We start from the raw sequence: 20,329 nt of genomic DNA, 5'->3' as shown, positions 1-20,329 counted from the left end.
ATATGCACATCATTAACAAAATAAATAGTAAATATGTACAAGTAAAATAGAATAATAAATCTGTACATATATATATACAAGTGCTGAGGGGAGGGGAAGGAGGTAGGGCAGGGAGGATGGTGAGGAGGAGAGGATAAAGGGGGCTCAGTCTGGGAAGGCCTCCTGGAGGAGGTCATGTTTCTCTAAGCAACAGTTGCCCCTGGGGGCAATTCTGGAGCAATGCAAATCACCTCACAATTCAGGACTAGAGGCCAAGGGAGGCTCCGGCCTGCTTACAGCATCAACTGGTCTGCACTATATCCATCGGTTCACCACTGGTTCACCATTATATCCCCATATGCATGAATGCCAGCTTATTCCAACTCCCACTCTGGAATACCAAAATGAGTCACTTCAGAGCAGTGATTGACAACGTGGAAGAGAAGCAGATAAAAGCCTTTCAAAAGTTAAGATAGAGCATCCCTCCTCTCCCAGATTCCTAAGTCTCAACAAGAGATGAAATGCCAAGCCCAATTCTCCTGGTGTCTAAGATTATCCTTTGATAGTAAATTAGGCACTTTAGTAGGAGTACTAGCTTCTTAGTCCATATGTATAACTGTTCTGTGTACTAAACCCCTGGTGTGCTGAAAGAGTTAATACACCTCCCCCAAAGTGTCTTACTACTAAGACATTGAGTTTTTAAAATTTAGAACTTTACCCAGTCTTTCCTCTGTACAAAGAAACATTTTTAAATCTAACTTTTTAAAGTCAGTCAGTTGTAATTAGTGAGCACTTACTGTGTGCAGAGGACTGTACGAAGCGGTCAGACACATTCCCTGCCCCCAGTGAGCTAATAGTTGAGAGGGAAGTTCTTAAATATACATGCATCTTTCTATTAAGTAAGAACTCTGACCCAGATTCTTTTCTGCTGTTTGTAGTTTTCAAAATATCCAAACCCACTACCACAAAAAGACAGTACTGTCTTATCACTCCAGGGTGAATGTGGAGATTATATGAGTACCTGGGGAAGAAAAGTACATTTTGAAACAATCAATCAATGGCATTTATTTAGCCCTTACTATGTGCAGAGCACTGTTCTAAGACTCATTCATTCATTCAATTGCATTTATTGAGTGCTTACTGTGTGCAGAGCACTGTACTAAGTGCTTGGGAAGTACAAGTTGGCAACATATAGAGACAGTCCCTACCCAACAGCGGGTTCACAGTCTAGAAGGGGGAGACAGACAACAAAACAGAACATATTAACAAAATAAAATAAACAGAATAAATATGTACAAGTAAAATATATAAATAGAACAATTAATATGTACAAACATATACACACACACACATATATATATATATATATATATATATACAGGTGCTGTGGGGAGGGGAAGGAGGTAAGGTGGGGGGAATGGGGAGGGGGAGGAGGAGGGAGGATCTTGCCTGAGCACAGTATTTTAATACTACTTTTAGATTTTTCCTTTCTCCCCTTTCATTGGAGAATGTACCTGTCAGCATTCACTGCTGAAAGGATAGGAGAAGCAAGAAGCGCTTGTCAGAATATACCGTGTCTACAGCACCAAATTTTGAAATATTTTCTTGCAGTTCAACATTGGCGGGTTATTAATTCTCAAGCCTCAATTCTTTGGATGATAAAAGTATAATGAATATTACATATTCTTTCTTAAGTAATATAATCTAGATACACCAGCTGATAGCTAAATTATTTACTGGTCACTGCCCTGGCCTCATTCCAGTGTAGGAGCCACCTTGCTAAAAGCACGTTGGGGTGTAGGCTGTGAGCCCGTTGTTGGGTAGGGATTGTCTCTATTTGGGGCCAAATTGTACTTTCCAAGCGCTTGGTACAGTGCTCTGCACACAGTAAGTGTTCAATAAATACTATTGAATGAATGAATGAATGAACTAGAAACTGCTCTCCAGTGAAAATGCAAAGAGTCAAGAACACAGAGACCCAGAAGTACTGAACTGCACAAGGCCTAGGTATAACATCCAATCCCTCAAACAAATATTTTATATGCTTTATTATCAGGTCAGGTCAGAATGTAAACCTATGACACTTCTAAAATGGGAAGTCAAGTAAAATATCAATTGATATGGTTTAAAACACACTAAAGGCATTTACATGACTATAAACCTAGCCTGAAAATCTGAGGCTTTTTTTTATTTGCTTAAAGCTGTTTAATAAGCATAAGAAGCCCTTAATTTTTGAATCTACTATTAATGGAAAATGATAGGGTTAGCCTAGTTTATACAGGTCTTGCAAGTAAGCAACAGGCTATGCAATCACTTCTGCAATTACACAGAAACTTTACAACAAAGCTTTTAAAAATATTTTTGCAATACCCATCTATCATTATCCAGTATTTATGCAAGCTCCTTCACAATGTAACACCTGAAAGCAACTAGGTGGCAAACAGTCCTATTTTTTAGATGGAGTGGGAAGGGAACGTGTCTACCAACTCTGTTGGATTGTACTCTCCCAAGAGCTTAATACCATGCTCTGCACAGACTGAGCCCCTCTTTTCCTCTCCTCCCCATCCCCTCTGCCCTACCTCCTTCCCCTCCCCACAGCACTTGTACATATATTTGTACAGATTTATTACTCTATTCTACTTGTACATATTTACTATTCTATTTATTTTGTTAATGATGTGCATCTAGCTTTATTTCTATTTATTCTAATGACTTGACACCTGTCCACATGTTTTATTTTTTTGTCTGTCTCCCCCTTCTAGACTGCGAGCCCATTCTTGGGTAGGGACCGTTTCTATATGTCGCCGACTTGTACTCCCCAAGCTCTTAGTACAGTGCTCTGCACACAGTAAGCGCTCAATAAATATGATTGAATGGATGAATGAATGAAAAAACGCCACTGATTGACTGAGTGGATAAAACTAAGGGACATAAAAGTTCAGCAAGCTGTCCAGAGTCACAAAGTGAACAGCAGAGTTCTTAATCTCGACAACTGAATCTCTCAACCTTACCAAAAACCCCCCCAAAAGTCCTCAGTATTAATTACAGTGGTTCCTGTTTATAAAAAATAGCACAGGAGAGGACAAGAAGTCAGAGGAAGAATATTTAAATGAAAAAGTTGGAGTGGGAGAAAGGTGAGCTGGGTGGTTTTTAGTGCTAAAGAGAACAGTGGCCAGAACAAAATGGCCACAATTTATTTTGATTCAAATAAATCTTAAATTAGCTGGAGTTAGAAAACTGAGTCACCAAAAACGGCTCCCAGGATAAGTCTGGGAAAATATAGCAGTTTTAGGACACAAACAAGGGAACAGTTAATAGGATAAAATTACTTATAGGAACTCCTCCATGCCCACACCATTAACACCAGTGGGCTCAATTGGTCCAGGCATTATCATATCCTGGATTAACCTCCTCATGGGTCTCTTGCCCCTCTCCAGTCTATACTACACTCTGCTGCACAGATCCTTATCCTAAAAATGGCATTTGGCACATGTCTTCCACACTTCAAAATCCTCCAGTGGCTGCCTTCTTGCCCACGTCAAATGGCTTAAAGCACTCAATGGCTCTCTCTCCACTACTCGTCCACTCTTCCTTTCATGCTAACCTACCCCCTGTGCCTCATTCTTGCCTCTTCTGTCTCCTATCCCTTATTTACACCTTTTTTAAGGGTATATGTTAAGCGCTTACTATGTGCCAGGCACTAGGGCAGATACAAACTAATCAGTTTGGACACAGTCCATATCCTTTATGGGGCTCACAGTTTTCATCCCTATTTTCGGATGAGGCAACTGAGGCACAGAGAAGTTAAGTAACTTGCCCAAGTCATGCAGCATATGTGATGAAGCCGGGCTGGAACCCAGGTCCTGGGCACTGGATAAGAACCTTTCCTCCTGTCCTGAATTCCCTCTCCCTACATACCCACCCTGCTCCAGCTCTTTTCCCATCTTCAAACCACCTTGTGAAATCACATTTCCTCCAAGAAGCTTTTGCCAATTGATCTCTCCTCTTTCCCCAATTTTATGCCCACCAATTACCACTTCAGTATTTTTACACCAACTATACACTTATGCACTCACAACCACCTCTAACACTTCTGACATACCCTATCACTTGTGTACTCACCTACGTACCCACTTTCTTCCTCCTGCTTGTAAATTAGTTTACTTCTGTCTCCCGACTAGACTGTACACTACCTGTGGACAGGGATTGCTCAGAACAGTACTTTGCACACAGAGTAGGCGATCAATAGTATTAGTAGTATTAATAGTATTTATTAAGCACTTACTGCGTGCAGAGCATCGTACTAAATGCTAGGAGAAAACATAAAGGTGGGAACTAGACACAGTCACTGTTCCTTAATGGGCTTCCAATCTACGAATCAATAAATATTATTGATTAACTGAATCACATCTAGGAACCACATCTTCTAGCTTGTGAGCTCCCTGTGGGCAGAGAATGTGTCTACCAACTTCGTTGTACTCTCCCAAGCGCTTAGTGCAGTGCTCTGCATCCAGTAAGCACTCAATCAATATGATTGATTAATTGACTGATAAGACAAAAAAGGGCTGGGGAACACCCAAAACTAATAATAATAATAGTAATAATAATGGTATTTGTTAAGGGCTTACTATGTGCAGAGCACTATTCTAAGCGCTGGGGAGGTTACAAGGTGATCAGGTTGTCCCACGGGGGGCTCACAGTTTTAATCCTCATTTTACAGATGAGGTAACTGAGGCATAGAGAAGTTAAGTGACTTGCCCGAAGTCAAACAGCTAACATTTGGCGGAGCCAGGATTTGAACCTATGACCTCTGACTCCAAAGCCCATGCTCTTTCCACTGAGCCACGCTGCTTCTCAAAAACTAGATTATGCCTGGGCCCGTTAATAATAATAATAATAATAGTAGTACTTTCATTCATTCATTCATTCAATCGTATTTATTGAGCGCTTATTGTGTGCAGAGCACTGTACTAAGCCCTTGGGAAATACAAGTTGGCAACATATAGAGACGGTCCCTACCCAACAGTGGGCTCACAGTCTAGAAGGGGGAGACAGAACAAAACGAAACATATTAACAAAATAATTAGAATAAGTGGAAAGAGCACGGGCTTTGGAGTCAGAGGTCATGGGTTCGAATCCCGGCTCTGCCAATTGTCAGCTGTGTGACTTTGGGCAAGTCACTTAACTTCTCTGTGCCTCAGTTACCTCATCTGGAAAATGGGATTAAGATTGTGAGCCCCCTGTGGGACAACCTGATCACCTTGTAACCTCTCCAGCACTTAGAACAGTGCTTTGCACATAGTAAGTGCTTAATAAATGCCATTATTATTATTATTATTATCATTATTTACAAATATATTATTATTATTATTATGTACAAATAAATAAATAGAGTAATAAATACGTACAAACATATATAAATATATGCAGGTGCTGTGGGGAGGGGAAGGAGGTAAGGTGGGGGGGATGGAGAGAGGGAGGAGGAGGCTCAGTCTGGGAAGGCCTCCTGGAGGAGGTGAGCTCTCAGTAGGGCCTTGAAGGGAGGAAGAGAGCTAGTTTGGCGGATGTGTGGAGGGAGGGCATTCCAGGCCAGGGGGAGGACGTGGGCCGGGGGTCGACGGCGGGACAGGTGAGAACGAGGCACAGTGAGGAGATTAGCAGCAGAGGAGTGGAGGGTGCGGGCTGGGCTGGAGAAGGAGAGAAGGGAGGTGAGGTAGGAGGGGGCGAGGTGATGGACAGCCTTGAAGACTTGTTAGGTGCTTACCATGCGCCAAGCACTGTTCTAAGCACTGGGGTAGATACAAGTTCATCAAGTTGGACACAGTCCCTGTCCCACATGGGGCTCAGGCTCTTCATTCCCATTTTACAGACGGGGTAACTGGGGCCCAGAGCAGTGCAGTGACTTATTCAAGGTCACATAGCAGACAGGTGGCAAAGCCAGGATTAGAACTCAGGTCCTTCTGACTCCCAGGCCTGTGCTCCATCAGCTGAGCCACGCTGTTTCTTGTCGGATTGTGCACGTTCCCTGTTCTACACTGCCACTTGCACACTGCTTTCTCCACGCACAACAACAAACACAACACCGGGGTTCTGCAGCCACACTCCATGACGATGAATACGGCAGAATCTCTGCCTCAATTGATCCTTCCAGGTCCCTCCCAGCTCCGTGGTTTTCAATCTCAACGTCAACAACAGCGCAGCCCTCCGCCTCATCAAACCCCATCCGTGGCGAATCACACCTTCTGATTTTAAAATACCAGTAAGCCATCTGGGGACTGCACTGAGCAGTGCCGGACAGGTGATCGTGGGGATTTGAACACAGTTAAAAAAAAACAAGGTGTTCGATTTCATAAACATTAAATAACGTTCCCTCAAAATGTAGGCATTGGTTGTCAATTGGGGGAATGACATGGGGCTTTAAAAGAGGTCAGAAGGGAATGCCATAGCAACGGGTGGACAAGACCTTACTTTTCTAAATAGCAGCCACATGTGATTCATATGCAAACACGACAGCAACTGCTCTGAGGCGGAGTGCCTTTGGGATGTTGAAAATGAAGCTTCACGCTTCCCTCAGAAATGATCCGGGTTTCAGACTGAGTCACAAAAATCAACGTAACAGAAAAGTCACTGGACCATAAGCTCCTCGTGGGCAGGGATCATGTTCACTTCACACAGTAAGTCCTCAATGAATATGACCGATTAATGGATATAACAGAAGCGTTGGTCCAAATTAGTCCCTGTGCAATTAATAACAAGTTTCAGCATTTTAAAGTTGTTCAAACAATCTTCTTAAAAAATTGGTGGTTCAGCACACTAAGTACTTTCTGCCTCCATCCAGAGGAAAGAGGCCCTGTCCCTCCACAGGCAGGTTGGGTGCCCATTTTCCCCAATATCGTGGCTGCTCACCGGCACTCCCCAAACCCCAGGAAGAGACATGGAACATAGGAGGCTGGTGGAATACATTGAGCACCAGATCTGTACCCCTTAAGCAACTGATATTTCACCCCATTTCTAACCCCATATTCACCCATCAGCAATTTATTTAAATATCTGTCTCTCTATCATACCTACTGAATGCTTACACTGTGCAGAGCACTGTACTAAGTGCTTATGGGAGTACACTATAACAGAGTTCATAGGCATGTTCCCTGCTCACAACGATCTTACAATCTAGAGGGGGATTGTGAACTGCTTTATTTTTTGTCCTAACATTTGTTAAATACTGTGCTACGGGCACTGTAAAAAGTGCTGGGGTAGATACAGGCTAATCAGGGTGGACACAGTCCATGTCCTACAATGGGAAGCACAATCTTAATCCCCGTTTTACGGATGAGGTAACTGAGGCCCAGAGAAGTGATTTACCCAAGCTCACACAGCCCATTTGTTGTGGGTGGGGAACATGTCTATGTGGCACATATAGGCCACGGAGAAGCAGCGTGGCTTAGTGGACTCCCATGGGCTTGGGAGTCAGAGGTCGTGGGTTCTAATCCCAGCTCCGCCACTTATCAGCTGTGTGACTTTGGGCAAGTCACTTAACTTCTCTGTGCCTCAGTTACCTTATCTGTAAAACAGGGATTAAGACTGTGAGATCCACCTGGGACAATTTGATTACCATTTATCTACCACAGCATTTAGAACAGTGCTTGGTACATAGTAAGTGCTGAAAAAAATACCTTCATTATTATTATTATTATTACTACTACTATTACCAACTTTACTGTATTGTTCTCTCCCAAGCATCTAGCACAGTGCTCTGCACACAGTAAATGCTCAATACATAACATTGATGACTGACAGATCTCACTGCAAAATGACAGGGCACCAGTCTATGTGGCCCACAGCCCTGAATCATTCTATAGCCTAAGCCTAAATTGCTCCTGAAAAGACAAAAAATATTCATAGTACCAGCAGGCAAAAAAGACTTCCAGGCTAGGAGATAGACCCAGAAGAGATTAACAGGCCAAAATAAGAATGTGACAGGAACAATCCTACCCTAATGCCTTTTTTAAATAATTAATAATGTTTTAAATCTTTATTATCGTGTCAACCCTCTTACTGCTCCAACTTAGTGGGTAACAATTCTGATATGGTTTCAGTTTAAAGGGTGATTTTTAAAAAATCACCAATTGTCTACCCTTTCTGGCTTCAGATAAAGAAGGTTATTCAGCACCAAGTTGCAAACAAAAGCCAAGGGCCAAAATTAACTCCAAAGTGAATCCCAAACCAGGTGTTCATTAAAACGTTGCTAAATTTTACTGAAGGTCACTTTGAAAATGTTTACAGCAAGTGTTTAAAGGGATTCTGCCGCTCTAAGAATTGCTCATGATTGCTAGTAAAAAATTTCAAATATATCAGGAGCCCATGAAAGCCTGGAGAACTGAAGGCTCTGAGGATTATTAAATCTCAATTCTACTCCTTAAACATACCCCACTGAATCATACCTTTTAAACTTAAACAGAAAATTGTTTTCGACATCATTCAGCTGCCTAAGACATTACAGCATGTCCATTAGGTCTTTAGATTGCTCTCTACCAAGCATGGTATTTACTCTGTCACAAATCTTGATTTCTATTTTTGGCCCGTGGTTAAGATAACCCCATTTTCCATTTGTAGCCCACACTCTCTTTTATCTATGTTGTTCTTAATATAAGCAACAGGCACCCAGTCAATATCAACTCTACCAAATTGGACAAAGTACAAACCATGCACTAAGTAACAGCTCAAAATATGGTTTGAAAGCCAAAGACTACTTTAAATATGGGTCATGTGGGGCAAGTTATAAACAAGGAGTATCTGCATACTTGGAATTAATCATTACCTTGATTATTGGGGAAAAAAATCCTGTAACTTTGTTTTAAACTTATGGTGGACTAAATAAATAAGAGTACCTTCTAAAAAGTACTTCATTTTATTATTCTAAGGAGATAAAAAGTTATTTGTGCCGCCTATCTGCTGCAACAGATTTCAAACAAGTTGCTTCTGAGTAAGACTATGAGCTGGGACTTGGAAGCTCACCATAAAACACAGTTTTTTACTGTCCTAAAATCTTTTACTTTCAATTGCTAGCCTAAACACTAATCATGGGTAATCAGAGTAATTTCTCCTCCAAGTTTTCCTCTCACGTATACAAATCTTCCAATAACTGGTTCCTCAGATGTTTCCTGTAAACAATTAAGCAAGATAATTTTTCTCTTTGGAAAAGAGGAATGAAAACTGCCAGCAAAATGATCAATCAATGGCATTTATTGAGCGTTTACGATGTCCACAGCACTATACTAAGCGCTTGGAAGAATACAATACAATAAAGTAAGTAGACACATTTCCTGCCCACACAGAGCTTACAGACTAGAGGGTGAGACTGACATTAAAATAAATAACAGATGGATGTTATCCAGCACTTAGTACAGTGCCTGGCACACAGTAAATGCTTAACAAATACCACCATTTTCAATTAAGTGAGTTGATACAGTGGAGAAAAATGATCACAATCACAGACAAAATACAGCCTATCCCGCTTTCAGGCCATGCCAGTTAAACCCCTGAAAGAACCCTCCTCTGAATTTTGAATTGATGATCTGCAATGCAGTTCCCTGAGTCTGAAGTCATAAAAGATCCGGGAAATAGCTCTGGAACATGGTCAGGGCCTGAGCCTTCCCTATGTCCCAAGAATTAAAGACAAACGGTTTACATCACTTGCCATGAAACCACTAATCCTGAAACCTAGATCAATTGCAAATGGGAACTGCCAGCAATTTCAGAGGACAATCCCAGTTTGCGTCAAGTCTGAATAAATCCCAGGGTGAGATTTTTCAAATGCCACTTACGGAAGTGTGCCCTGCAAGAACACTTCTCTCTGTACCTGGTAATTTAGTTAGATGCTCTTCCACGCACCAGATGGAAATTTGAACTCCTCCACCTCCTCTTTGTTTACTTGACTCTCTTAAATGGGGCTAAATTGGCTACTGCAAAACTCCACCTTTCTCCCTTCATAAAAGGCCTGACAGACAATCAAGAAAACATGCTTTATTCAGTTGGGATGTATCATGCGCTTCTTCAGACAGTAAATGGACAAAGAATAAAAACTTCACCTTGTGTGATCCTTTATATCTTGTAGAAATTGAACCACCTGATAAGGTAATTCCATGCCCCTTAGTCAAAAGACAGCTAAGACAAATAAGAAGGAGCTGCTTGAGACTCTATACTGTAAGTTTCCTCTAGACAGTAAGCTTCTTGTAGGCGGGGAACATTTCTTCCAACTCCCAAGTGCATAGTATAGTGCTCTGCAGCACTGAGTGTTCAATAAAAAATAATAATAATAATTATGGTATTTGTTAAGTGCTTACTATGTGCCGGGAACTGTACTAAGCACTGGACACCACTGATTGATTTCCCTGGACAAAGTAGGTACTGAATAAATACCACCAATCAATCGAAAATCAACCACTCGCTTGGAAAAATGAAAAAAACCCAAAAAACTAGCAAGTTCCAAAGGCAAGTACTGATCTGTGAGAATCAGTGTGACCTAATGGATAGACTGCAGGCCTGGAAGTCAGAAGGACCTGGGTTCTAATCCCAGCTCAGCCCTTGTCTGCTGTATGACCTTGGGCAAGTCACTTGACTTCTCCGTGCCTCAGTTACGTCATCTGTAAAATGGGGATTAAGACTCTGAGCCCAATGTGGAACAGTAACTATGTCTAACCTGACTTGCTTGTGTCCTCCCCAGTGCTTAATACAGTGCCTGTCACATCATAAGCACTTAAATACAACAATTATTATTATGTTCTCTCTAATTATCTGAGGCTTTACATTCAGGATCGTCCGTACATGGAGCAGCACATGTTGCAAACATTTATTACTGAGAAGAATAAATTCACCACCTGAGTAATCCCTAAACCTCAAAGAGCCAATGTCTTATCTGAAGACCTTTTATGCATACAAAAGCCCTACATGTTCCTGAGAGTAACCACACTCCTCAGTCTAGCAGCTGATTTTAGAACATGCTGACCTTGAGCAAATCAATGCCTGGAGTAGCATGCCCTTCTGGCTTATTTCACTGCAACAGCGAGACAGCCTCACCATCTATAGTACTCAACCGTCTCTGGCCACGGCCCCCTGCCTATTTTAAGATCTCCCCACTACGTTTATGTGATTCACAGTTCAAAGTGATGGAATAACATCTGCTGCCCTGTTCGAGCACGACTTGTTTACAGTGGAATTTTGGACACGTGCTTGGGCTGTGCCTCCCTCACTGAATGTTTTTATCTAACGGGTCTGGCCTGCAAAGCCGAGCTTCCGCTTCCTGTTTACGTACTGAGGATCCAAAATTGCCATGAAAGGGGCAGGACACAGAATTAAGGATGGGGTGTTTCCTACACGACACGACTAATGAATATAAGCCAATAATGACTGGATGTGCAGAGGACTAGTCATCCTACCTGACATTCGGGTTCCAAACATTTAAAATGTAAACAAACACTGAAATCAACAATTTTTCTGATTCTAGCTGCACGACTTTCATTTAGTTTTTACTAAAACGTGTGCTACATGAGATTGATTTGAATGCATTGATTTTTTTTCCCCACAGTCAAGGCCTGGAAGCTCATTATGGGCAGGGAACATGTCTACCAACTCTGCTGTGTTGTATTCTCCCAAGGGCTCAGCACATAGCAAGTGCTCAATATACTATTGAGGACTTGCAAATTCTCCTACTACCATCCCAAAGCATGGAATCCTGCCCAAATTAGGGGGCATCGATAGAGACAAAAAAGCCAATGATGAAGCTAAAAGAGTGGCTGATGAGAGGACCTTCCTGACCCAGACCAAATAAGAAATGAAGACAGCATGCCTTAGAGATGGTCTTGGAGAAGCAGTGTGGCCTAGTGGATAGAGCACAGGCATGGGAGTCAGCAGGACCTGGGTTCTAATCCCAGCTCTGCCATCTGTCTGCTGCATGACCTTGGGCAAGTCACTTCACTTCTCTGTGCCTCAGCTGCCTCATCTGTAAAATGGGGATGAAGACTGCAAGCCCTACGTGGGACAGGGACTGTATCCAACCAGATTACTCTGTATCTACCCCAGAGCTTTGCAGAATGCCTGGCACATATTAAGTGCTTAACAAATGCAATGCAATTATTATTATTATTATTATTATTATTACGGACAGTGAGGGCCTCTTGGGTACAATCCCTCTGAGGGCCCCCTAGTAAAAGCCCTATACCCATAATCATTGTGGGCAGGGAACTTGTCCGCTAATTCTGTTGTACTGCACTCTCACAAGCACTTAGTACAGTGCTCTGCACATAGTAAGCACTCAATATTACCGTTGATGATGATGATAACATCACAAAACCACAGCAATGTCACCTCAGTTCAAACTCATGGCCCACTCAGCAAAGCAGTCTGCTCTCAACAGGGGCTGAGGGGAATCCTGGGGATCGAGGCCTCCTGGATATCTGGCTCCATTTTGACTGAGCCCTCAGGCCGAGAGTAGGCCAACCAACCAACCAACTAATCAATTAACAGGATTTATGGAGCACTTTGTGCACAGCACTGTACTAAACATTTGGGAGAGCACAATCCAGGTGGTAGACACAATCCCTGCTCTTAAGGAGCTTACAGTCTAAGGGGACCAGCCCAGTTACTAGAAAGAGGAGGAATAGATGTCTGTGAGGGTGGGGATTATTGATGCCCAATCACAGATCCACAGATGGGACCCCGGGGGGTGACTGCCACAGATGGGAACGTTATTTTAAATTCCCCATTTGAAATGGATGAGGTCAACTACGTTGCCCAATAGACAGTGAATTCCACTGAACTTTAAATCCTGGAAGGATGGAAGAAAAAAACTCTTGTCATTTGCATTGTAACCACCCCAATAAAGAGTTGAACATTGCAACCCTTTAAAGGAAACAAGCTCCAGAAAGGAAATGTGTAATAAGAACAGATTTGAATGGAGGGATGGTGGGGAGGGGGGGAGAGAATGCATCATTTTAAACTTCAAAAGCACTACATTTAAGGAAGATAAAGAGGTCCACAGATAAAAGTTTCTGTGCAACAATATGACCTTGATTTAACTCAGTGATTTCCTGGCTGGAGAAGCAAGGCCCGCAGGAGAAAGGAATCAGTGGATTCCAAAAGTGGTTTTAAAGCACTGTTTTCCCCTACTACTTGGGATCCTAAATCTTTCCACTAGGCAGCATGGCCTAGTGGATAGAGCACGGTCCTGGGAGTCAGAGGACCTGGATTCTAGACCCGGCTCCGCCACTTGCTTGCTGTATGATCTTGTGCAAATCGCTTAACTTCTCTATGCCTCAGTTCCCTCAACTGCAAAACTGGGATTCAATACCTCAGTTCCCTCAACTGCAAAATTGGGATTCAATACCTGAAGTCCCATCTACTTGGGCTGTGAACCCCATTTGGCACCTGATGATCTTGTGCATACCCTAGCGCTTAGCAAAACACTTGGCAGACAAGTGCTCAACTAAAACTGCAATTACTATTATTATCATTATGATGATTCCTATTTCAGCACTTGGAAGCAATTTCTTGTCCAGTTTGAACGCAATATATAATTTTATAATAATGGGAGATGGGCCAGACAAAACACCAATGCAAGAAAACAGAAGAGTAGTGAAAGCAGTCCTGTTTTCCATGGCCAGATGCTGTAAGTTTAAAAAAGGGTGTCACAGGAAGGGAGGAAGAGAGAAATACAGTAGGAGAGAGAAAGCGAGAGCGAAAGAGAGAGAGAGAGATACCCAGCAAATCCCCAACTTTTCACTTAATAATAATCATGCTATTTGTTAAGCACTCCCTCTGTGCCAAGCACAGTTCTAAGTGCTGGGGTAGATACAAGTTAAGGGTGGATACGGTTCCTATCCCACATAGACTGTGAGCTTGTTGTGGGCAGGGATTGTCTCTATTGCTGCATTGTACTTTCCCAAGCACTTAGTACAGTCCCCTGTGCAAAGTAAGCAGTGTGGCTCAGTGGAAAGAGCCTGGGCTTTGGAGTCAGAGTTCATGGGTTCAAATCCCGGCTCCACCACTTATCAGCTGTGTGACTTTGGGCGAGTCACTTAACTTCTCTGGGCCTCAGTTACCTCATCTGTAAAATGGGGATGAAGACTGTGAGCCCCCCGTGGGACAACCTTGTTAACCTCCCCAGTGCTTAGAACAGTGCTTTGCACATAGTAAGCGCTTAATAAATGCTATCATTAATTAATTAATTAATTAAGCACTCAATAAATACGACTGAATGAACCTACTGCAGACTGTGCTGAGAAGGCTTTTGTGCTGCTGCTGCAGTTCCCTCTGTTCCTCAGCACCATCCGGCTGCGGCCTTGGGCCAGACTGCTCGCCCAACGGGGCTGCAGTTGGATTCTGCTGGGCTCAACTGGGTATGCCAGTGCGAGCCAGGCTTGCCCCCGTGCCAACGCTGAGTCTGCCCCTGTGGCTTCTGCCATCGCCGGCCTCACAGCCTCCGGGAAGAGCTCGCTCAACTGACTCCACTTCTGCAGCTTGACTGGGGCCAGCGAGAAAAATCCAACCCTCTTTGACGCTATCCACTCCTTTGGCCCCAACTCGCTGCCCCAAACCACCCGATCCTTCAACAGGAAAGCTGGTGACCGAGGCCCAGAGAATAATAATAATAATAATGATGATGGCATTTATTAAGCGCTTACTATGTGCAAAGCACTGTTCTAAGCGCTGGGGGGATACAAGTTGATCAGGTTGTCCCACGGGGGGCTCACAGTCTTCATCCCCGTTTTACAGATGAGGAAACTGAGGCACAGAGAAGTTAAGTGACTTGCCCAGAGTCACACAGCTGACAATTGGTGGAGGCGGGATTAGAACGCAGGTCCCTCTGACTCCGAGGCCCATGCTCTATTCACTAGGCCAAGCTGTTCTCCAATTCCTAATTCCAAAAATTATTTCCTTTTAAGTGTTGTGCACTATTTCCAAATGTAAATTCATAAAGCACATTCCAAACTCACATATATGAGTTTTGGATTATCCATTATTTTCAGTTATCCAAGCAAGCCTCCACACCGATGTGGGTAGCTGAAACTGTGCTAATACCTGATATAAGAGATATCAATCAATCAATGAAACTTATTGAGCACTTAGTATGTGCAGAGCACTACACTAACAGCTTGAGAGAGTACAACAGAATTAGTGGACTTATTCCCTGCCCGTAATGAGCTTACAGTCTGGAAGGGGAGATGGATGTTAATATTTAGGATCACTTTTAGCCCTCGTTGTATCACGGTTTTCCCTAAAAGGCCCTTTAATTATAGGACACGAAAAGAAAGCCACTACCAAGAATAAATCATGTAAGAGTATTTAAAGATATAAAATCATCTGGCAAGTCATAAAATACTAAAACATTAATCAAGAGTATCCTGGGAGTTGAGATGAGCCTATTGTGGGCAGGATTGTCTCTCTTTGTTGCTGAATTGTACTTACAAAGCACTTAGTACAGTGTTCTGCACACAGTGCTTAATACAACTGAATGAATGAATAAAAAATATTACTGCTCCTCATACTTCATCCACTTTAGCCAAGCTTCATATGGAAAAAAAGAGTGGAAAAAATGATGTTAGCTATTTTATATGCATATAAATTATTCTGGACAACATCACTACAACAAAATCATCATTTAGCAATCACCTCTTCAAATAGTCTTCTAGACACCACAGAATCACAAAATGCAATTTCCGCAGGAGAAAAAAAGATGAGAAGCATGAAACAGGATACTTTACAATTCAGTACATATAACTTCTGTGAGAAGGGCTTTATACTGTATTTTAAGAGTCAATCTGTAAATTTAACAAAATGCTCATTACATGTTTTGTTGTCTGTCTCCCCCTTCTACACTGTGAGCCCGTTATTGGGTAGGGATCGTCTCTATATGTTGCCGACTTGTACTTCCCAAGCACTTACTACAGTGATCTGCACACAGTAAGCGCTCAATAAATACGATTGAATGAATGAATGAATGAATTTATGGGCAGGGAACATGTCTACCAACTCTGTTACACTGTACTCTCCCAAGGACTTAGTACAGTGCTCTGCCTACAGTAAGCACTCAATAAATACACTTCATTGATTGATTGCTTCCAAGGTCAGCACCTTGAGAAGTCCTCAGCATTAAAAGCTACTCAAAGATGGGTCAATTCTATTTCACTTACCTACAGGAACTGGGTTTTTTAAATCAACTTTCTTTAAATGCTCTGATGTGCAGTACCCGAAGTTAACCTATCAGTCTGTGAGCTAAATAATAGAAGAAGTGATTAAAAATCAGGTCCATTTATTTTGATAAAGTTGGGTCCCAAGTTTTTTTGTGGAAATGAGATAGCTGACATATATGATCCGGTTGGCTGACTCAGAATCGACAGCTTCCAAATTATCATTCTTTTCTATCTGCATCCTATGCTAAAGCTGTACTAAGGTTTCACAATGAGTTACTTGCCACTGGAATCTCTTCCAATTTGCTGAGAATAAAACCTTAATAAGAAAGTTAATTAAAATGTCCACGTCGCATACGATATATGTCTTGAGGTCTATTAATCTGTAACTTTTCTAACATTGTCCTAAACATTAGACTTCTTTCTCTCACCCACAATTAGCAGTAGGGACCAACATTAAGCAATAAAAATGATTTTCATCAATGACATGTTTGCTGCTCATAATGAGCTCACAATCTAGAGGAGGAAACGGATATTAATATGAATAAATAACTAATTTAAAATATATAATTTAAAGAGCTATACATAAGTGCTGTGGGGCTGGGGGTGGAGCTAATATCAAATGTCCAAAGGTCACAGATCCAAGTGCACAGATGACACAGAAGGAAGAGCAAGTTGGAGAAAAGAAGGTTTACCTGGAGAAGGCCTCCTGGAGGAGATGTGACTTTAATAATGCATTCAAGGTGGAAAGAGTGGTGGTCTGGCATACATGGAGGGGGAGGACGTGGGAAAGGGGTCAGTGGCGAGATAGACGAGATTGGGGCACAGTGAGCAAGCTGGCGCTTAGAGGAGCAGCATGTGTAGGCTGGGCTGTAGTAGGAAACCAGTGAGGTAAGGTAGGATGGGGTGAGCTAATTGAGTGCTTTAAAGCCAATGGTAAGGAATTTCTGGTTGATGTGGAGGTGGATGGGCAGCTATTGTAGGTTCTTGAGGAGTGGGGAGACATGGACTGAACGTTTCTGTGGAGAAAGATCTGTGCAGTATGAACTGGAGTGGGGAGACACAAGAGGCCGGGTCAGCGAGGAAGTAGATTCAGTAGTCAAGGTGGAATAGGAAAAGTGATTAAAGTGGTAACCCTTTGGATGGAGAGGAGAGGGCGGATTTTAGCGAAGTTGTGAGGGTAGAACTGACAGGACTTGGTGACAGACTATGTGGGTGGAATGAGAAAAATGAGTCAAGGACAATGCCAAGGTTATGGAATTATGGGAGAGAGAGGATAATGGTGTTGTCTACAGTGATGGGAAAGACAAAGGGAGGACTGGGTTTGGGTGGGAAGATAAGGAGTTCAGTCTTTGACGTGTTTAATTTTAGGTGTAGGTGAGATATCCTGGTAGAGATGACCTGAAGGCAGGAGGAGATGCGAGATTGCAGGAAAGGAGAGAGATCAGGGCTGGAGATGTATATTTGGAAATCTTTTACATAAGAGATGGTAACATAGCTTAATGGAAAGGGCACAGGCTTGGGAGTCAGAGGTCATGGGTTCTAATCCTGGCTCAGCCCGTTCTCAGCTGTGAGATTTGGGGCAAGTCACAACTTCTCTGTGTCTCAGTTATCTCATCTGTAAAGTGGGGATTAAGACTGTGAGCCCCGCTTGGGACAACCTGATTACCTTGTATATACCCCAGCACTTACAACAGTGCTTGGCATATAGTAAGTGCTTAACAAGTACCATCAAAAAAAAAAAATTGAAGCCATGGGAGTGAATGAGTTCTCCCAGGGAGTGGGTGTTGATGAAGACTAGAAGGGGACCAGAACTGCGCCCTGAGGGACCCCCTACTGTCAGAGGGTGGGAGGCATTGGAGGAGCCAGCAAAAGAGACTGAGAAGGAGTGGTCAGAGAGATAGGAGGAGAACCAAGAGAGGACAATGTCAGTGAATCCAAGGTTTGTAAAGTTTCCAGGAGAAGAGGGTGGTCTACAGTGTCAAAGGTGGCTGAGAGGTCTAAGAGGTGTAGAGTAGAGGCCATCAAGATCTGGTGACAAAAAGGTCATTGGTTACCTTTCTGTGGAGTTAAGGGGGTGGAAGCCAGATTGGAGGGGATCTAGGAAAGAATTGGAGGAAAGAAAGTGGAGCCAGTGGGTGTAAACAACTCTCTCAAGCAACTTGGAGAGAAATGGTAGGAGAGAGATGGGCGATAACTGGAGGGAGCCAGGGAGTCATGGGAAGGGTTTTTTAGGATAGGGGGTACATAAGCATGTTTGAAAGCAATGGGGAAGAAGCCACTGGAAAGTGAACAGCTGAAGATGGCAGTCAGTGAGGAAAGAAGATGGGGACAAATGTTTTTTTGAAAGTACGAAGAGATGCTGCCAGAAGTGCAAGTGAAGGGGGCAGATTTAGAGAGGAGGTGAGAGATTTCATCTTGAGTTTCTGCAGGGAACATAGGGAGAGTCCAAGGGGCCGAGGGATTGGAGAGAAGCAGGCGAGATTTTAGGGAGATCACAACTGACGGCTTTAATTTTGTTGATGAAATATGTAGCCAAGTCATTAGGGGAAAGAGATGGTTGGTGTGGGGGAACAGGTGGTTTGAGGAGGGATGGAATTCTATGGATTCTTTGATGGATGGTGGAGTTGGATACAAGAGGGAGAGGGATTATGTCTTCGTGTTTATATGGGTTACTTGAACTGTGGCTACAATGGGCTCCTACCTTTGAAAGTGAGCCAGATGGGATAATCACCTCTTTCTTATAACAAAACCTCAGTAACAAATACCCTGTTTGCTCATCATGATTTGAGAAATTTTCTATAGGATGACTTGGAGATTGGTAATTCTAAAACTCATACAGGAATGTAAGAAAAAAAGATGACATGGTTTTTAAGCCTCTATTTAATTTAGACTTTTAATTAGTTGTCCAGATGAGACCAAATACTGAAATCAATGAGTTAAGCAACCACTACACAAAAATCTCTCCAGAACAATTAAGTTCAGTTTAACTTGAAAATATGGCAAATGGCTAGGTGCTTGATCATTTAAGTTATAAGGCAATAGTCCATACTAATATTTCTTACTTTGGTTCTCACTATATAATGTGGCTACCAAACTAAAGTGAGATGTCAGAATTGTTTTTCACATTTATTTTATAAATGGTACTAAACTTCTCACCTTAACCTAATATTGTCTATAGAATTTACAGTTAATTCACAAGTGGTTATTCTATGATTGTAGGGACTTGAAAGTAACTGACTCCACTGAGGCATTCTTAAAGAAATAAGTCATTACTGACAACTCTAAATTATCATCCTGGGGAAGGAGCATGGCCTGATGGAAGGATTTCAGGTTTGGGAATCAGAGGACCTGGGTTCTAATCCCAGCTCTGCCACTTGCCCGCTGTGTGACCTTGGGCAAGACACTTCACTTCTCTGGACCTCAGTTTCCTCATCTGTCAAAAGGGGATTCAATGCCTGTTCTTCCAACAGACTGTGAGCCCCATGTGGGACAAGGACTGCATCTGACCTGATGTTCTTGTATCTACCCCAGCACTTATCACAGTGCATGGCACACAATAAGCACTTAAATACCACGGTTATTATTATCCTAATGAGGAGTGGGGATACATAAATTCAATCCACAGGAAGTCTTAAAAACCCATTTATCCTTATACTCTGCTGCTTTCTCAATCTGTGACTTGTTGTAACCTCTGTCTCCCCCACTAGACTGCAAATTCCTTGAGGGCTGAGATCTTGTCTTCCAACTCTACTGATTTGTACTCTCCAAAGTGCTTTGCACACTGCTCCCTGCCACACAGGAAATGCTCAATAAATATCAGTGACTGACTGATTTAATCCATAATTTCACCAACCAAGCAGTGAAATTGACTGATTTGAGTTTTCCTCCATCCCCTTTGCTCTGCTCCGGTGACAGAAGTGCTTATAAGTGATGAAATGATACAAAGGCAGATATAATCATTGGAAAGAGAAAAAGGAAAAGAAAGGGGTTTGAATAATCCACAAACTGAATAGTCATTCAGTGAGTTGATTTAGTCTTCATTTTGGAAGGGCACTGTAGGAAAACAATAGCATGTTTACGTATCCATGATGCCAATATTCCTGTGAAATGGAAAAAGGGATGGAATGTTCCAACGAGCGCCAAATTTGATCCGCACTCAATCA

General features: G+C 42.5%; 1 protein-coding gene across 6 annotated transcripts in view; it reads right to left on the bottom strand.

Moving 5' to 3' along the window:
- HIPK3 (homeodomain interacting protein kinase 3) overlaps positions 1-20,329 on the bottom strand; it is a 132,896-nt gene that overhangs the window by 70,061 nt on the left and 42,506 nt on the right. The window lies entirely within an intron of this gene.

This window comes from Tachyglossus aculeatus, chromosome 22 (assembly GCF_015852505.1).
Source record: "Tachyglossus aculeatus isolate mTacAcu1 chromosome 22, mTacAcu1.pri, whole genome shotgun sequence".
Classification (NCBI taxonomy): Eukaryota; Metazoa; Chordata; class Mammalia; order Monotremata; family Tachyglossidae; genus Tachyglossus; species Tachyglossus aculeatus.
The sequence above is the reverse complement of the archived record's forward strand: the minus strand, read 5'-3'. Positions and strand labels throughout refer to the sequence as shown.